Genomic DNA, 20,191 nt, shown 5'->3' with positions numbered 1-20,191 from the left:
CAACATAAAATTACAAGAACTCATTACAAACTACCCTTTGGTGCCTCTGCTTTATACTCTAAATGTAAGGTGGTGTAGTTGAGTGGTGGAGGTCTGTTGATGTAAAGGGAAAGAGTGGTTATCATAGTTTTGTCTAGAGACATAAAGCAAGGGATTGTGGTGGGAAAATGTAGGGGAAAGAACTAGGAAAATACATCAGGGAGTGGGTGGTCCTTTCCCAGGGTTAAAGTGGTTGACTGATAAGGGGCTGGTGCCTCTGGGTGAAAGCAATAAGCTCCATTAATTTTAGTATCCTGTATCAGAGTTCCATTTAGGAATGGAAGTGTGCATGTATACATTTGGGCACAGAGTAAGAAGTGTATCAGGATCATGAGCTAAGTAGACAATGAGTTCAGGAGAAAAAGCAAAAATGTCCTGTGTCTATCTGTGTCTTAAGAGAGGCAGTTTGTGGGCATCACTGGGTGGAAGTTCATTGTAAGGGGGAAGTCATCTGCAGCACAGGGAATGAAGTCATCTCCAATATCAAGGTCTTCAGTTGGGACAATCTTGCTGGACAGGATGTCATCTCAGTGAGATTTGAGGCTACAGCAGTGTCATCTGGGATGTGGAACTAGGGTCTTCTTTTCAAGTGGATACCCACTCAAGCTGATGTGGGCCTCAGCATTTGTCATGATTGGTTGAAACCATAGTTTACTGGAATGTTTGGGCCTCTGAATTGTAAACCAATGAAAGCACCCAAACTGGTTGTCATAAAACAAAAAATCAACACAATAATGTGCAGTTGTGAAAGGGTTTTTGTTTTGGGTGAAAGTTTATATATAAATGAGTCACATATTAGATGAGCAGCTGCCTGGCTTGTGGGACAATCTATGGTTAATAATTCATGGACATAATATGTGCCATTAATCTAGCCTCTAAGCCTTGTCAAATGGGGGTAAGTTCAAAAATTTATTAAAAAAAAAAGTCATCGCTTGGGAAAACTAGAGGATATTAAGAGTTTATATCTGTATTGGAATTTGAAAAGGAGTCACTTGAGGACATCATTAAGTTTTTCAGTTAAACCAGCTATTTGGGACACATCATGGACATGAAAAGTCTATCAAATGCCTCTTCCAAGACCCAGCACAGTGTACTCTAAGAAGAAAAATGCACATCATGGTTACTATTAGTAATGTCTGTAACTCTGAAGGGAAGAAGAAATGTCCCAGCAAGTCCTCACAATGTGGCCTTAGTATATGTGGAGATGTGGGATTTCGATTTATATTTTGGATGTCTGGAAGACAAGAGATTTCCAGAGGTTTTTGTTTGTTTTGTTTTCTTCACCTTGACAGGAAAAATTTGTAGTTAATGGCCTAATAGTTTATAATAAATGTGAATATGGGGTCATTTCACATTGAAAGGGCATCCACTACTAAAATGACTGCCTGAAGTTTGGCCAAGTATGTTGTTTCCTAGGTCTCATCCTTTATTACTGACAGTCTAGCTAGGGAATGGGAAGCAACAACTCTCCACTAAAGTCCATTACATATGACGGTCAGCAGTGCCATTCACATAGTCTATAAACTGCCATTACTGCTCACTCAGTGACTCTCAAAGAGCTTCCTGGGTGGTCATGTGGTCCGAGGAAGGGATGACCCCTCTGGCACCCCTGCATTCAGAAAGGGACTGAAGTCAGGGGAAGCCACCCCCTCCTGCAGGGGAATATACCGGAGGGCTCAGTTTGGGTTCATCCTGTTTTAAGGAGGCCTCAGAAGCTATGCAGAGCTTGTGGGGTATGGTTTCCATTACCCGAAGCATAATAGGCATCTGGGTATGGAGGGTTACAGGCCTGAGGTCTGTGAGAGCCTCTGTTTCCAGGAGGGCTTGGTAGGTAGCTGGACATTTGTGGTTCTAATGGTATATATCACACGGAGCACAAGGCCAAGAGGGATGCTATGTTGCATCAGAAGTCCTGGGGCAACCAATGTCCATCATAAATGGTCCAGAGGTTTCAGGAGTCATTACAAAAGATTACCAGAGCCTCTACAGTGAAGGAATGTTTTGAGAACACTCACAAGAGTGCCTGTTAATTTTAATTTAGAAGTAAAATTTGTAAATTAGAAATATGTTGCTACCAGAACTACAAAGTACTATGAAATATTAGACTTAAATATCTTTAAGGTATGTATCAAATGCATCTCCTTGGAGAAGAATGTCTTCAATGTAATGTCGTACCTGTGCTCCTGTAGATGGTGGATGTCATGAAGGTCTTGTCTGTGTGATGTCAAAGCTATGGAGTTCCCATAGGTTTCCTGGAAAGTGTGTAATGTGTTCATTCAGAGGTGAAGGCAAGCTGTAGCTGAAAGCTTGTTCAAACAGCCCTGAACAAAACTCATTAGCCAAATCTATACGAGCAAAGTATCAACCAGTTGTTGATTAAATAGAATAAGCTATTTTAGCTACTGGGTATGGGGGCCATGATGGATGGGCCCAGAATGTTAAGACTGTATTAATCCAATAAAAGCACCCTTTATACTTCCCAAATTTGAGAACAGGAAAAATGGAAGCAATGGAGATAATCACAACCTTATTGATTAGCCATTATACAATAAGATTTAATAATTGAGGCTCTGCTCTAACTTATACTGGGACATATTAACTATCTTAGCTGAGGGTTCATGCAGTCCCATTTTATCAAACCAATTTGTAAGTGCCAAAAACTTACTTTAATTTTAACGTATTTATTGTTAGAGAATCTATATCTGACATTGAATGTTTTACATCAATGAGTATATGACTATGGGAAATTTAGGCAAGGCTACAGTGAAAGTGAGGTATACTCATTTTAAAAATTTTATATTTAGTTACCTTCTCAAGGTGATGGAGACAGAGTGTTTAAATTTAGTCAGATCCCCAGGAACAATTATAATTTGAGCCCATGTATTGTTTAAGCCCATGAATTTTTGTCAATTAGTGCATTTTAACAAATACTGAAGTTAAAACTTATGATGTAGAGGCACAAAAGGCAATAAGTACCCATTTAAAACATATTTTTGTTATATAAATTCTTTATTATATAAATTAGCATGTGAATTTTAGATTCTCAATTGAATCAAATTATGGGACTTCGTTTTTATTTGATTATATAATATATACATAATTTATATGTTATATATTTGTATTATGACATCATGTATGTACATATAATTTATTGAATTACTTTTTATTTTACCCTATATCTAGGGGTTTGTTCATAAATCAGCAAGTAATTTAAGGCTAGCATTATGTTTGCTAGACTTGGCATCTGGCTCAGCACTTATTTTTCTCTCTTTTTTGTTTTTTGAGTTTGCAGCAGTCTCTTTTTTTTCTTCTCCTTCTTACTTTATCTATTTATTTTTTTGTTTTAGGCTTTTGGATACCTGAGGCTGAGGTTCTTTGTTTCAATCTTTGGTTGATTAGAGAAAAGAGGGAGGAGAAAAGAAGTCTGAGACATCTCTCTGGGACAATCCCAATCTCAAGATACCAATCTCCTCTCTTTTTTTTTTTTTTTTTCTTTTCCTTAAGTGAAATCTTTAGAATGGCTTGTATTTCTAGGTGACTAGTCTATGTATGTGTGAATATCTATATATTCTCTCTCTCTCTCTCTTTCTCTCTCGATGTTTATCTGACAAGCTCCTGGTGGTATCAAGTCACCTCCGTTGTGAGTGGAGGTTTCCATCTGTGATTCATATTCCTTGGTCCTGCTGATTATTTTGGGTTGTTTTATTTGGGTGGATAGTGACTGGGAACCCCTGGGTGGCTATTCCCAGGCTCATATGCCACAGCCTCCTATTTTAGAACGATTCAATAGACCTCTGAGGGATCTGCATCAGTACCCACCAGCACAATCAATTATTAAAAATTGGCATTAGTTTGGTTTCCAAGCCCTGGGCCTACAGCTCTAGAGCTTTTCATGTTGATTGGCAGTGCCACTTAGTACCCCCCATGCAGCTTCCATGAAAGTTCTTCATTTATTTAAAAGCTCTTTGACATTCTCTGGTGTTTTTGGTAGGGCAGGAACTAGGTGTTTAGGACATTTCTATGCCCCTCAAGAGTTTTAGCCACATCGTGCCAGGGGTTAGACCCACAATACCCTCAAGTAGTGCTCTGCTGTTTAGGGACCTGATTCCAGCAAGGATGGCTGATGCCATGCAGGGAGACACACCCTCCTTACACTGTGACCTGCCCTTTTACTGTTCCAGCAGTCAGTAGATGCCTCTATGCATCCTCTACAGCCACAGAAGTTTCGGGAGATTCCCCAAGGCAGCACCTAACAATAGCAGTACTTAGCAGTGCAAAGCAGCTATAGACTGCTAGCTAGCAGTGATTCCTTCCCAAAGGACAGGGCCATTTGGGAGAGACAGTGAGCCATTCATGCTTATAGATATTGTGGAGGTGTATAACCTGCACCAACCATCCCATCCTCCTTGCTAATTATTCTGGGAGTTCCCAGCTAAACTGGGATTCCGGTACCAGAGCAGCTAGCAACCCTGCTGTAACAGAAGATGAAGGGGAGCCAGCTGTGGATGTTTACAGTGTGCCTTTCACAGGATACTTCTTTTTTGTTTTTTTGAGACGGAGTCTCGCTCTTTCGCTCAGGCCTGACTGCAGTGGCGCAATCTCGGCTCACTGCAAGCTCCGCCTCCCGGTTTCACACCATTCTCCTGCCTCAGCCTCCCGAGTAGCTGGGACTACAGGTGCCCGCCACCACGCCCGGCTAATTTTTTGTATTTTTAGTAGAGACGGGGTTTCACCGTGTTCTCCAAGATGGTCTCGATCTCCTGACCTCGTGATTCGCCCACCTTGGCCTCCCAAAGTGCTGGGATTACAGGCGTGAGCCACCGCAGCCAGCCAGGATACTTCTTTTACCTGGTGGACAGCAGGTAAAAGTTGCCTGACCCTTGACCAGGGGGTCCCTCTCACGTGAAACTTGTTTATACTGGCAGACGCCCTTGCTGGACACAAGTCCAATTTATTTCTGCCTAACCATCGCTCAGGTGTTGGGAACTCCACATTTTCTTCTCCCCAACCTGGAAAAAACACAGCCCGGAGCAACCCCTGGTTTTTCAGATAGAAGATGCAAATTCAATACACCACTGCAATATAAAACAAGTTCAAAGATTCTTACTTACAGATCCTGGGCAAGGAGCGGGCAGTGTGTTGGGATGACCGTCCTTCTGTTCCTGGACCAAACTGAGGGTTGGTCTACTATTTCTCGCAGCCCAATAACAAGATGCAGATGAACTGGGGAGAAAGAGAGTTTTTATTTCTGTAGCTAGTTACAGGGAGAAGGTCTGGAAATTATCACCAGGCAAACTCAAAATTACAAAGTTTTTCAGAGCTTATGTACCTTCTAAGTTATATATCTACATGTAATTGTGCATTCATCTAAATACATAAGTGATTAACTTCTTTTAATCTATAACTAAAGTCTGAGTCCTGAAGACCTTCTTCTGGAGCCTCAGTAAATTTGCTTAATCTAAATGGGTCTAGGTGCTGGGATGATTACCCTTATCTTGTCTCCTGCCAAATCACGGAGGTTTGAGTAGTTCCTTCAGACCTCCAGTAAACTTCTGGGCAGCCTCCTTCAGACCCCCAATAAAACGTGTTTAATCCTAAATGGGTCCTGTTACGAATGCCTCCATTATTTTGCCATGCTTTAAGGCCCAGGAAAGGCCTAGGCAAAACTCTTGATGGGCTTTTGTTACATTCCAGCCTTTGTGTAAGGGCACTGGCTCTTTTTAGCTTTTAATATTTGACCTAACCACTCAGACAGTATTGAAAGAGTCGTGATGGAGGCCTGCCATCAGTGAAACCTGGCCTGCCACACTCTGTCTCATGGCAACTCCAGGCAGGAAGGAAGAGTCAGGCAGAGAGAGAAAAAAGTGCACAACTAGCAATATGTGTAAGGAAATGAGATGTGGGTCTCTTTAACTTTACAGGAAAATGCTGAATGGTCCATTTAAAAGAAAGATGAGAAAGCAGGGAGCCCAGTCTGCTAGGAGGGAGAGATGCTTCTAAGTTCCAGTCCCTGGCTACCAGCTTGAGCCATTTGGTAGAATGGAAACTGTGTCAAGAGTGATTGAGCCCTACTTCTGCAATAAGAAAGTCAAACTTATGTTCAAAATTGATGCTGAGGCGCATAAAATGTTAACATTTACTATAAAATGTCACCAGAGTTTCAACAGAGATCGCATTGAATCGGGATATGAAAATATTAACAATATTAATTATTCCAATCTATGAGCAAGAACTATCTTTCCTTTTGTTTGTGTTGTCTTCAATTTATTTCATCAATATTTTATATATCTTAGTGTACAGATCTTTCACTTCCTTGGTTAAATTTATTCCCGAGTACTTTATTATTTTTGATACTGTTAGGATTGTTTTCTTAATTTTTTTAAATATCTCATTGTTATTATATGAAAACATAAATGTTGTATGATAATTAAGTATCCTGCATAATTTACTCAATTTTTTTATTAGTTTAAAAAGTTTTTATAGTCATTAGGGTTCTCTGTATATAAGATTACATCATCTGCAGAAACAATTGTACTTCTTTGTAATTTAGATGTGTTTTACCTCTTTTTATCTTGCCTAATCTCTCTAGTATGACTTCTAGTATCCTGTTGAACAGAAGAGGTGAGATTTGGCATCCTTGTCTTGTTTTCAATCTCAGGGGAAAATTTTTCAGCTTTTCATCATTGAATATGTTAAGTGTGGTTTGCCATATAGAGTTTTTATTATGCTGAGGTACATTACTTCTATACTATACCTTTCTTAGTCCATTTTGTGCTGCAATAACAAAATGCCTAAGACCAGGTAATTAACAAAGAACAGAAATTTATTTCTCATAGTTCTTGAGGCTGAAAATTTCAAGATCAAACACTAGCAGGTTTGGCTATCTTGGGAGGGCTCATTCTCTGCTTCCAAGATGTCGGATTAAATCCTGTATTCTCTGGAGGGGAGGAACACTGTGACCTCACATTGCAGAAGAGAAGGAAAAGTGAAAAGGGACAAACTCTCTCTATCAAGCTCTTTATAATGGCATTAATCCATGCATGAGGGTGGATCCTTATGACCTAAGCACCTCCCCAAAGGCCCCACCTTCCAACACTGTTGCTGTGAGAATTAAGTTTCTAACATGTTAGTTTTGGAACACATATTCACACCATAGTATTTTACCCCTGGCACTCAAATTTCATGTTCTTCTCACATGCAAAATGCAATCATCCCATCCTAATAGTCTCACAAACTGTTAAAACTCATTCCAGTATCAACTTTAAAGTCTAAGTCCAAAGTCTTGTCTAAACCAGAGATGGGTAAGACTTAAGGGACAATTCATTTTGAGATAAATTTCTCAGCTGGAAGCCTGTGAAATGAAACAAATTGTGTGCTTTCAAAATACAATGGTGGGACAGGCATAGGTCAAACATTTCTGTTCCAAAAGAGAGAAATAAACAAGAAGACAGGAGTAACAGGTCCTAAGTAAGTCCAAAACCTGGCAGGGCAAATAACATTAAAATGTAAGGCTGGCCGGGCGCGGTGGCTCACGCCTGTAATCCCAGCACTTTGGGAGGTCGAGGTGGTTGGATCACCTGAAGTCAGGAGTTTGATGAGACCAGCCTGGTCAACACAGTGAAGTCCTATCTCTACTAAAAACACAAAAATTAGCTGGGCATGGTGGTGTGCACCTGTAATCCCAGCTACCCAAGAGGGTGAAACAGTAGAATCACTTGAACCTGGAAGGCGAAGGTTGCGGTGAACCAAGATCGCATCAATGCACTCCAGCCTGGGCAACAAGAGTGAAACTTTGCCTCAGAAAAGAAGAAGAAGAAAGAAGAAAGGAGGAGGAGGAGGAGGAAGAGGCGGAGGAGGAGGAGGAGGAGGAGAGGAGGAGAGAAGGAGAAGGGAGAAGGAGAAGAAGAAAGGAAGAAGAAGAAGAGGAAGAGGAGAAAAAAAGGAGGAGAAGAAGAAGAAAAGAAAAGAAGAAGGAGAAGGAGAAAGAGGAGAAGAAGAAGAAGAAGAGGAAGAAAAGAAGAAGGAGAAGGGGAAGGGGAAGAGGAAGAGGAAGAGGAAGAGGAAGAAGAAGAAGAAGAGGAAGAAGAAGAAGAAGAAGAAAAGAAGAATGGTGCCAGCATCTGCCCAGTTTCTGGTGAAGCCTCAGGGAGCTTTTACTCACAGCAGAAGGTGAAGTAGGAGCAGGCATATCATGTAGTGAGAGTAGAAAGAAGAGAAAGATGGAAGATGTCCCAGACTCTTTAAAACAACCAGATCTCACATGAACTCAGAGTGAGAACTCATTCATTACTACAAAGAGGTCATTAAGCCATTCAGGAGGGATCCACCCTCAAGACCCAAACACCTCCCACTAGGTCCACCTCCAACATTGGAGGTTACATTTCAACACATGATTTGGATGAGACACACATCCAAACTATATCATCAGTTCTAGTGATGATAGTTTTTCAACTTTTTTTGTTTTGGAAAATCTCTCTTCTTCATTTCTGAAGAACATCTTTGTCAAGTAAACATTCTTAGTTGGCCATTTTTTTTCTTTTAGCACTTTAAACATATTGTCCCACTCTCTCTTGGACTGCAATGTTTTTACTGAGAAGTCTGCTGATAGCCTAGGAGCAGGCTACTCTCTTTTGCTGCTTTTAAAATTCTTTATTTTCCCTTATTTTTGTGGCTTCTTGAATGAGTTTCTTCTCTTGTAATGAGTTTCTTCTCTTGCTGCTTTCAAAATTTGTTTGGTTCTCTTATAAGTTCTATGGGGTTTTTTTTTGTTGTTTTTTGTTTTTTTTTTTTGAGATGGAGTCTCGCTGTGTCACCCAGGCTGGAGTGTAGTGGTGCCATCTGGGCTCACTGCAAGCTCCGCCTCCCGGGTTCACACCATTCTCCTTCCTCGGCCTCCCGAGTAGCTGGGACTACAGGCGCCCGCCACCATGCCAGGTTAATTTTTTTTTTTTTGTATTTTTAGTAGAGATGGGGTTTCACCTTGTTAGCCAGGATGGTCTCGACCTCCTGACCTTGTGATCCACCCGCCTCTGCCTCCCGAAGTGCTGAGATTACAGGTGTGAGCCACCGCGCCCAGCTCTATGTATTTTTGACCTTCTCATTTTGGTCATGTATTTTTTGCCTGATATTGAGATTTTTATCTGTACCTTCTTGTGGATTAATAAGCTTCCTTCAAACAATTATTTTGAATTATTTGTCTGTCCATTCGTAGATCACCATTTTATTGTGTTTGGTTACTGGGAAATTAATGTGTTTCTTTGATAGTGTCATATTTCTTTAAATTTTCCTGTTTCTTCTGGCCTAGAGTTGATGTCTTCACATTTCATAGTGCAGTTACTACCTGTAGGTTTTGAGGACTGGTTTCAGTGGGAAGATACTTACACTTACAGGAGATGTGAGTGCACCAGCTGTGTGGGGTGTGTTAGTCCTCATTCCAGTGAGGGCACAGGTGCATAGTTTCTATGCAGCTGATAAGCTGAGGTCAGCATCAGTAAAGATTGCAAATGTCCTCAATGGCTGAGGCTGCAGATGTCCATAATGGCAGCAAGAATTGTTGGGGTATTCAGTGGCAAGTGATTCTGGAGTCCTCCTAAACTCTTTTTTTCCCATGATGGAAGCATGGCCAATGGTGTGTCTCTTCGTACTGGGCCTGGCTTACAAGCACACTTGCAATGGTGGTGGTACTGGTGTCTGATGCCTATTACCCATGGATCAGCCACAGAGGTGGGGCCTGAAGCATTGACATGGATGGAGGACTTTGACTCCAGGATTCTGGGCAGTGTTGACACCAGTGCTTGGGGCACAGGCACTCAGCTGCAGCATTGGTATTGGTGTGACAGGAGTGGGTACCATGTAGCAGGCGGGGAGCTGGGTTTGAAACTCGGGCATGTACAGAGCTGCAGTCACTCTAGGGTCTGGAATGTGGGCTAGCCATCCATGGTGGTAACTCCAGTGGTTGATGAACAGATACACATAGAATGGTTGCAGAGCTGAGTGAGGTCTGGGGTACAGGCATGCACAAATTGAATGTGGCGCAAGGGTACAGGGCATGCATGGGTTTGGGTGGGGTGACAGCCCCATTTCTGTGGCAGTACAACAGTTGCTCCTTCTTTGTAGGGAGACACAGCAGTGTTTTCCGCTCCAGGGTTCCTGTGGCAGCAATGGCTGTTGGTTTAGCTCAGTAGCAAAAGTGCCTGGAATTCTCTGTGGAGCAGGCCACTGGGGTTTGTGCTAATAAACTCTAGGGAATCCTCTGTGTGAAAGATGCAGGGAGTCTTCAGCTGCCACTGGGCTGTTAAGATCTTCAGTAGAAAAGGCTGCCGGATTCTTCATAGGGCAGGCCACTCAGGATCAGGGTGGTACCCACTGCCTGTCTGATGTTGATAGCCTTCCTCTTCTTGTCCTAGCTGTCTCCAGACAGCTCAAGTTTGTTAACCTCTCCAATAATATTTTGTATGCAGTTATTTTCCTTTTACTGTTACATGTATGGCTGCCCATTCTTAATTGGATTTTTGAGCCTTCCCAGGGCTCTGTTTATTTGCAGATAATTGTCTGATTTTTATTTTTGCAGGGGAAAAAGGCTGATGTTTCTCACTCAGTCATCTGGCTGATGTCCTGCAAAACCACAGAAGTTCACTTTTTGTTTGTTTGTTTGAGACAAGGTCTGTCTTTGTTACCTGGGCTGGAGTGCAGTGGTGCAATCACGGCTCACTGCAGCCTCAAACTCCTCAACTCAAGCGATCCTCCCACCTCAGCCTCCCGAGTAGCTGGGACTGCAGGTGTGCACTACAATGCCTGAGGATTTCAATTTTCATTTTTGCAGAAACGGAGTCTCAATTTGTTGCCCAGGCTGGTTTCAAACTCCTGGCTTTAAGTGATCCTCCCATCTCGGCCTCCCAAAGTGTTGCAATTACAGGCACGAGCCATCATGCCTGGCACACAAAAGTTTTTAACTCGAAATTTTCATTAACAAATCAAAATATTGGCCGGGCACAGTGGCTCACGCCTGTATTCTCAGCACTTTGGGAGGCTGAGGCGGGTGGTTCACTTGAGGTCAGGAGTTCCAGACAAGCCTGGCCAACGGGGTGAAACCCCGTCTCCACTAAAATACAAAAATTAGCCAGACGTGGTGGCAGGTGCCTGTAACCCCAGCTACCCAGGAGGCTGAAGCATGAGAATTGCTTGAACCTGGGAGGTGGAGGTTGCAGTGAGCCAAGATTGCACCACTGCACTCCAGCCTGGGCAACAGAGTGAGACTCCCTCTCAAAAAAAAAAAAGGAAAAAGGAAAACGAAACAAACAAGAAAAAACAAATAAAAATGTTTATTAAATTTTTTATTTTCTTCTTTGAACTGTTAGTAATATAAAAATATGCGTATTGAGATTTAAATGTCAAATGTAAGAATAATTTTCTAGTTATTATTTGTTATTGATTTCTGACAATCTCAGACTATCATTGGAGAATATATTCTGGATGATGTCAAGTCTTTGAAATTACTGAGATCGGTTTCAAGCTCAGCATGTTGCCAATGTGTACTTGAGAACAGTGTGCAGTCTAGATTGGGGGCCTGGTGTTTTACTTACATCAGTTAGCTCAAGTTCACTGATCATGTTGGTCAAACTTTCCAAGGCGTGCTGATTTTTAGAAATTATTCAATCATTTGCTTACAGTGACACCTAGTGGTTCAAAATACTAATAAGTTAACCCAAGTTATTACCCACTGGATATTCAATGAAAATCAATTAGACAGTTTGGTTATTGGTGAATGATTTTTCTCCCTTTTGAAAAATAATAACCACAAATATTTGGATGAGGAAAGGGGACAGAAAATGCACTAGGACATATTTTACAAGTATTTTAACCTCTTATTTTAACAAAAATCTCCCAGGAGGCACAATATGGATTAATTCTGTTGATTCTTACTCTGTGGTCTTTCCAGTGCATGACAGTTTCCAGCTTCTATCTGCCAATATCTTTCTTACTTGGCATCTGAAGGAGGTATCATGGCTCAAATGTGTGTGTGTGTGTGTGTTCTTTATTCCTGTCTTTCTCTCTCTTGGTAACTCTCTGTCTCTTGTTTGCCAGACATATATTAAGTTCAAACATTGTGTTTAGTCTATATGGTTTCCTTAAGAAAGTAGAAAGCAATTTTGTAAAAAAAAAAAAAAAAAGAAGAATTTCACCTACTTTTTTTTCATTGCAGAAACACATCACCCAGTTACCCATTATTCCCCTCACAAATATTGAATACACATTTTCTGTTGAAGTATAACATATATACAAACATTTATTCTCAAATAATAAGTACACAGCTTTATACTCACAAATTGAATACACAAATGCAATCATATCATATTTAATGAATTATAATTAACATAATTATCATAATTAGCAGCCCAAAGAAGTCTCCTTCCAATCACTAAAATTGTTACCTACTTTTATGTTGGTTTCTAACAGTATAGATTGATCTGGACTTTTTTTTTTTTTGAGATGGAGTCTCACTGTGTCGCCAGGCTGGAGTGCAATGGCGAGATCTCAGCTCACTGCAATTTCCTCCTCCAGGGTTCAAGCGATTCCCCTGCCTCAGTCTTCCAAGTAGCTGGGACTGCAGGCACGTGCCACCACGCCCAGCTAATTTTTTGTATTTTAGTAGAGACAGAGTTTCACCATGTTAGCCAGGATAGTCTCGATCTCCTGACATCGTGATCCACCAGCCTCGGCACCCCAAAGTGCTGGGATTACAGGCCTGAGCCACCGTGCCCAGCTGACTATTTTTAACTATATAACTATGTAGTCATAAATTATGTGGGTTTGTTTCTGTATCCAGCTTCTTTTACTTATCCTTAAATCTGTGAGATACACAGTTATGTTTTTTCATGGAGATGTAGTTTATTCATTCTCGTTGTATGCTTGACATTTATGTATACCTAAAAAAATTTTAAACATTCTGCTAAATGTTGATGAATATTTAGTTTTTCTCCAGTTTGGGACCATTAAAATAGTGCTTTATGAATATCCTAGTACATGGTGGAGGTGGTGTCTAGCAGAATCATTCCATTATTTTGATTACATGACTAGACGAAGTCCTGTGTCATACGTTTAAAAAATTCTAAGGCTGGGTGCAGTGGCTCATGCCTGTAATCCCAGCACTTTGGGAGGCTAAGGCGGGAAGATCACGAGGTCAGGAGATCGAGACCATCCTGGCTAACCCCGTGAAACCCCGTCTCTACTAAAAAAAAAAAAAAAATTAGCCGGGCGTGGTAGCAGGCACCTGTAATCCCAGCTACTCGGGAGGCTGAGGCAGGAAAATGGTGTGAACCCAGGAGGCGGAGCTTGCAGTGAGCCCAGATCTCGCCACTGCACTCCAGCCTGGGTAACAGAGCAGACTCCTTCTCAAAAAAAAAAAAAAAAAAAAAATTCTGTATTAAAACAAGCATTTTTCCAAAGTAATTATACCAGAAATGTACAAGTATATTGGTTACACCATATCCACTCCAACAATTAATAGTTTTGGCTTTCTCATTATATGGATAGAATCCTCCAGAGAAACACAACTAATAATAAAATATATATATCTATGTATTTATGGATATATATAATAGAAAATTAGCTTTGATGATGGTGGAAGCAGAGAAGTCTCAAAATCTGCAGTCCAAAAACCTAGGAGCCTAGAGAGTCAGTAGTGCAGCGTGAGTCTGAGTCTGCAGGCAGGAAAGCCAGGAGAGCTGATGGTGTAAGTTCCAGTCTGAGTCTGAAGGCAGAAGACTAATGTCCCAGCTTGGAGACAGTCAGGGAGAGAGAAAATTCTCTCTGCTCAGCCTTTTGTTCAATTCATGCCATCAGTGGATTAGCTAAGGTCCACCTACACTGGGGAGGGCAATCTTCTTTACTCAGTCCACTGATTCCAGTGTTATTATCATCCAGAAACACCTCACACACACATAGAATAATGCCAAACTAAATGTCTGGGCATTCTGTGTCCCAGTCAAGTTGACACATAAAATTAACCATCACAAAGCTACTGCTTGTCAATTGTTTACTCATATGCATGTCATTAAACCATACTTAATTTCCAAACGAAGATAATAACAAAGTCATAATTTGACCTAACATGATACAACTATCATGCATACAACCAAAAATGCACTAATTAATACCCTTTTCAGAAGAAAGATTAAAGTCTTTGAGTACTACTTCTCCCCTTGATATCCCATAACTTAAATATTATGACATTAAAATACTATGATATAAAGTTAATACACATTTGATAGATAAGAAAATAAGAGAAAATAAAAAATATATTTTTTACATACCCCAAAGCATATTTTTAATGAAATAAGGAGATGCTCATGATCATTACAAAAAATTCTTCTTTCTATAAATTGTGGCAAGGATGTAGTTGGTATTTATAACTATTTTCTTCTGCTGCCTATTCTGTACTCCCCTTGCCTTCAGCAAGCACCTCAGCTGGTTGTGGTTTTTTACTTCATGGGTTACCCAAAATTTCATTCCTAAAGGATCTTGACAATCAGTAGTCCTGCCTAGGCTAGGACACTGTAGTTTTCTAATCACTTTAATTGAAGGATATCACGTTACTAAGAAATGTCTACCAGATCCCCTATATTCCAAATATATTCTTCCATACTTCCATTGTGGAGTAGCAGGTCAATTTCCCATTGGAAATCTATCAATCACTGCAGGTGGCACCATAACTCTCTTCTTTGCCTGTTGATTCGGACATGAGAAGTCCAAAGTGATGGAGTGGCAGTCTCAAATTCTAGTGTGATTGAAATATGGTTGTGTCTTCTGGTGGAAGCATTCCTTTGGAACTAAAAACTCTAGGCCACACAAGCAAAAAGTCATATGAACAATAAGAAAAAAATTAGTGGGTCACTAGGAATAATAATATGTAGTGCTGAAGCAGGGTATTTCCCTGCTGCATTCCCATTCCACCCCTCTTGGGAGGGAGCACACATGTCAGTCAGTACAGGAGCCAGGGTAAGTGCTTTTGGGTGCTGGCAGGAGCAAACTCCATACAGGCCCTACAGCAGCATCTAGGGGGTATGCCCACGACCCCTGAAGCCCCAGAGGAAGTGTTATCATGCTCTTTTAGCTTAGCCATTTGCAGACGGCTTAAGTGTTAACAGCTCAGTGGGGGGTTAGTGTGACAGTCTTTTGCACCTGCACTCATGGCACCTGAGTTCTTGTCTGGAGTCCAGGAGGAATGAGGTTCCACAAATGAATTGAAGATCGTAAATGTGGGGGATTTTATTGTCAATGAAAGTGGCTTTCAGTGGGAAGGGGAGCTGAAAGGGGGATGGAGTGGGAAGGTAATCATGCTCTGAAGTCCAGCCATCCCCAGCCAGACTCCTATCTGAAGCTACACCATCAACCGTCCCTCTGAAGTCAAGCTACTTCTCTCCAATGGCCAACCATGGTCTCCAGCTGTTTCACTGCCCTCTCCTGGCTGAGTTTTGTGTTTTTTATAGGCACAGAATGGACAGCAGGGTGGGCCCTGGGAGGTTTTGGAAAAGGCAACATTCTAGTGGGAAAACAGGGATGCAAATTCTCACTTTGGACCGCGGTATCAGGCCTTTCAGCTTGAGGGTCAGGCCCTCGCTAGGGACCCACCCTCTTCTGCCCAGAATTTCCCTGCCTCCTGTCCCTATCAGTGCTTTTCCCATTTCCATCCCTTAATTCATGGATCCATGGATCCTAGGTATGAGAGAAACTGTACCATATATTAGACCCTAATTTAAAATATATACAGTCTGTTGGAGAACCTTGCCCCAGTCCGATAAAGTATTGCCTCTTAGCTACTGTTGTGACTCAGTCAACTTTTATAAAGGCTACTTCACTGTTCCATGAAGCCAATTGCTTCAAGGTGGTGGGGAACATGGTAAAACCACTGAATTCCATGAGTATGGGCCCATTACCACACGTCTTTTTGGTGAAGTGAGTTCCATGATTAACAATGCTGTGTAGAATTACCATGATTGTGGATAAGACATTCTGTAGTCCACAAGTTATAGTTTTGGCAGAAGCAGTGCAGGAATGAAATGCAATTCTATTTCCAGAGTGTTTATTCCAATAAGAAAATAAACACTGGCTATTCCATGATGGAAGTGGTCCAGTTTATTTAATATGTCACAAGGTAGCTAGCTGATTACCTGGGAAATGGTGCCATACTGGGGGTACAGTGCTTCTGGTAGATTGGGCTGTCCACAGTGGCCATAGTCAGGTCAGTCTTGGTGACTGGAAGTCCATGTTACTAAGCCTGTACTTAACCCCCATCTCTGCCACCATAAACACTTTGTTCATGAACCCAATGGATGATGACATGTTATTGTGAAATAGGCTGACTAATATCCAAAGAACGAATCTTCTATCCATTTGATTATTAAAATCCTCTCCTCTTAAGGTCACCCTTTAGTGAATATTCACATGGGCAATAAATATCTTCGTGGTTTTTGCTCACTCAGAGAAGTCTATTATCATACCACTTTCTCAAACATCTTTGTCACCAATTTTTCAACAATTTTCCTTCCAAGTCCCTGAATATCCTGCCAAACCATTGGCGGCAGCCCGTGAATCAGTATATAATTGCATGTCTGGCCATTTCTTCTTCCAAGAAAGTGCACAACTAGGTGCACTGTCTAAAGGTCTGCTGACTGGGCAGGTTTCTCTTCACCGTTGTCCTTCAGAGATGTCCCAAACAGAGGCTGCAGTGTTGCAAATGCCCACCATTGTGTAGTGCCTGCATAGTATGCAAAACCATCTGTAGACAGATCCTAGCTTTTAATTTCTCTGTTGACTGGTCATAGGAAGTTCCCTGTAAGACCATGCATTCAGTGGGGAAAGAGAAGGCAGCTTAGTAAAAGTGGAGATCGTGGCATTTTGACCACTTTTTCATTTAACTTATCTGTGCCTTAGGGCCTGTTCTGGCTCAATCATATATAAACCTCTTGCATTTCATAATGTTGCTGCTGTCTACCTGAAATTTATGGCCAGGTGGATCAGATAACACATAGTTCATCATGGGCAGCTGAGGCTGCATGGTAAGCGTTCTGCTAACACCCAACTGCAGGCCAATAACTGTTTCTCAAAAAAAGAACAGATATTTGAGGAGAATAATAGAACTTTGCACCAAAATCCTAAGAGCCTGTGCTGTGATTCACCTAAGGAGACCTGCCAAAGACACCAAACAATGTTTACATCTGCACTGGCACTTCAGATACCACTGAATCTGCTGAATCATGTGGCCCAGTTGTCAGAGAAGCTTGTACAGCAGCCTGGACCAGTTGCAGAACCTTCTTTTGTTCTGGAGCCCACTCAAAACTCATAGCTTTATGAGTCACTCAGTAAATGGGGTTGGGTGGCATACGCAATTGATGTATGTGTTGCCTCATTATCCAAACAGTCCCTCTACACATTGTGCCTCTTTTTTTTTTTTGTCATAGGAAAGGCCAGATGTAACAACTTATTAATTCATCTTAGAAGGATAAATGATCATGCTCTACACCACTGGTGCCCCGGTAATCTCACTTAGGTAGAAGATCCATGAATTTTAGGTGCATGTATTTCCCATCCTCTGACAAGAACATATTTTGCCAATAAGTCTAGAGTATTTACTACTTCTTGCTCACTAGGTCCAGTCAGCCTAATATCATCAATGTGATAGGCCTGCGTGATATCATATGGAAAGGAAAGACCGTCAAGATTCCTGTGAAGTACATTTTGACATAGAGCTGGAGAGTTTATTTTCAGTGAGTTATCACTTAAAGTCATTCTGATAAGTTCTTGGAAAAATGTGACTGTAAGCAAAACAACACACAGCAGGTCCCCAAATAACATTGTTTTGTTCAATGGCTTTTGTTATAACATTGATGAGAAAAAATGGTTTTGTTATACATCGTTTTGCTTAAAGTTTAACTTTCCAATAACCTGTCAATGGCATTAGGTGAAGACTTACTGTATCCCCGAAGTGGGGCAGTGAAGGTGTATTCCTTGCCTTGCCAGCTGAAAGCAAACTTCTAGTGAATCTTAATGACAGGGAAGGAGAAAAAGGCATTTGCTAGATTAATAGCTGCATACAACTCACAACTCACCAGTTGTGAGTAATAATTTGCTCAGTCAATGGAATTACATCTGGTACAGCAGCTGCATCTGGAGTCAACACCTGGTTAAGCTTTCAATAATCTGTGGCCACATTCCAAGATCCATGTGTCCTCAGCAGAGGCCAAATGAGAGAACTAAATAGGGATATGGTGAGAATCACCACCTGTGCATGCTTCAAGTCCCTGACGGTGAAAATAATTTCTGCAATCATTACAGAAATGTGCAGTTGCTTTTGGTTTACTATTTTCATACATAGCACCAGTTCTACAGGCTTCCACTTGCCTACTTGCCTTTCTTATCATAATAATGACCAACCCTCTACACATTAGGAAACCAATGTGGGGATTATGCCAACTGCTCAGTATGTCTGTTTCCATCATGCATTCTAAAACTAAACAAAGAAAACACACAGGACTGGTTCAGAGACCTACTATGAGATAGACCTGAGCTAAAACTCCATTGATCACCTGACTTTCATATATACATCCTTACTCTAGATTATATGAAACTGTACACAGTGATGGTTTGAGTCTCCTGAATTAGTGTCAGTTAGGAGATAGTGTCCAGTGGTCACCAAAAGGTCTAACTATTTTACTTTTCTAATGCATAATAATCTTAGTAAAAAGCTATGGCTTTCTTTGAGGAAGGCTGGGATAAATATGAACAGTATAAATTGTTGGTAGTATATCAGAGCCCTTCCTCAAGGGGAAATAGCGCTCTTTAATTCAAGGGGTTCTGGGTCTGTAACATGACTCAAATCTTGGAATTGACAGAGATGCCATTACTGCTTTTATTATTAAAATTAGACTTTTTTTCACTTAACCTATAACTTTTTCTGCTTATATATATCAAATAAGAATTTAATAGGCTTACTATCTGTCTCATCTCTAAGAACACTATGGTCAACTAGCCAATGCCATAGGTATGCATGAGTCAGATTTTATAACTGCTGCTTTGAATCTGCTGTCCTTCACGGTACGCATGCTTACCTTATGGTTTGTGATTGATTCCTGCCAGTTGGCCCCTAGTATCCTTGGACCTAATATTCTCATTGCATTAGTTTTCATGATTTAGTGGCTGTAGTTTCCACTGTAAGGTCTGGCTTACAGAGGACTGATCACAGAGCTTTTGAAGGATGCTGGGCTCCTCTCACAAATTTATATTTCACATGATTGGTGACAGGTATGTTTTTTGGACCCTCCCCCTGTTGATGAGTAGGTCTTATAGGACCAATTTATTCTAACATTCCAATCTCTATGTTAAACCAAGGGGGATCCAGCATTTCCAGCTTGCTCACAGAGGGCCATCCTTGATCCATGTTTTAGCCAACCAACCCACCAGTTAGAGCTCTTTTTAATTCCCTGAGCTGCAATGTTAAGTGCAGAATTTCTGCTTAATGAACATGTATTAATAAATTAATACAGATTCAACTTTTTATTTCTTCCCTCTTTGGACCACACCCTTAATATCTATTCCCCTACACACTTGCCGGATTTCTGCTTGCATAAATTAGAAAACCACATTCTTGGAGATTGTTAGTCCCTACTGCAGTTAGATATTCTATTTTGATGGTTGTTTGCATGCATGCGTGTGTGTGTGTGTGTTGTGTGTGTGTGTGTGAGAATATAGTCATGGTAAAACAGAATTCAATCCCAGAATGCAGCCTGCTTGGGCGCACTCTTCAAAAGTAGTCTGAATATAATTAGGAGCCAATGGAACAAAGGAAAGTGATATTCTTTTGTAATGCTGTTTGGCTGCAGTGTTCTTTGGAGTATGGAAAGTTTTGGACTCTCCATGGGTCTTTGAAACGTCGTGCTGTATTACGGTTGGATTCATTTTGCTGCTGAACAGGAAAGTGAGATGGAGCTTTGCATATGCAGGCTTTGACGCTGCTGTTCTCAACAGGGTCAAGCCTGGTGAGTATGTGTTGTCCTTTGGTGTGTTTGACCCCAGTGTTGTTTGGAATCTGAGGAGGTTTGGCCTTAAAAAATCAAACTACCATGGAAACTGCTTTACCCAAAATTCTGTTTCCCAG

Source organism: Pongo pygmaeus, chromosome 16 (assembly GCF_028885625.2).
Source record: "Pongo pygmaeus isolate AG05252 chromosome 16, NHGRI_mPonPyg2-v2.0_pri, whole genome shotgun sequence".
NCBI lineage: Eukaryota > Metazoa > Chordata > Mammalia > Primates > Hominidae > Pongo > Pongo pygmaeus.
Note: the sequence above shows the minus strand (reverse complement) of the source record.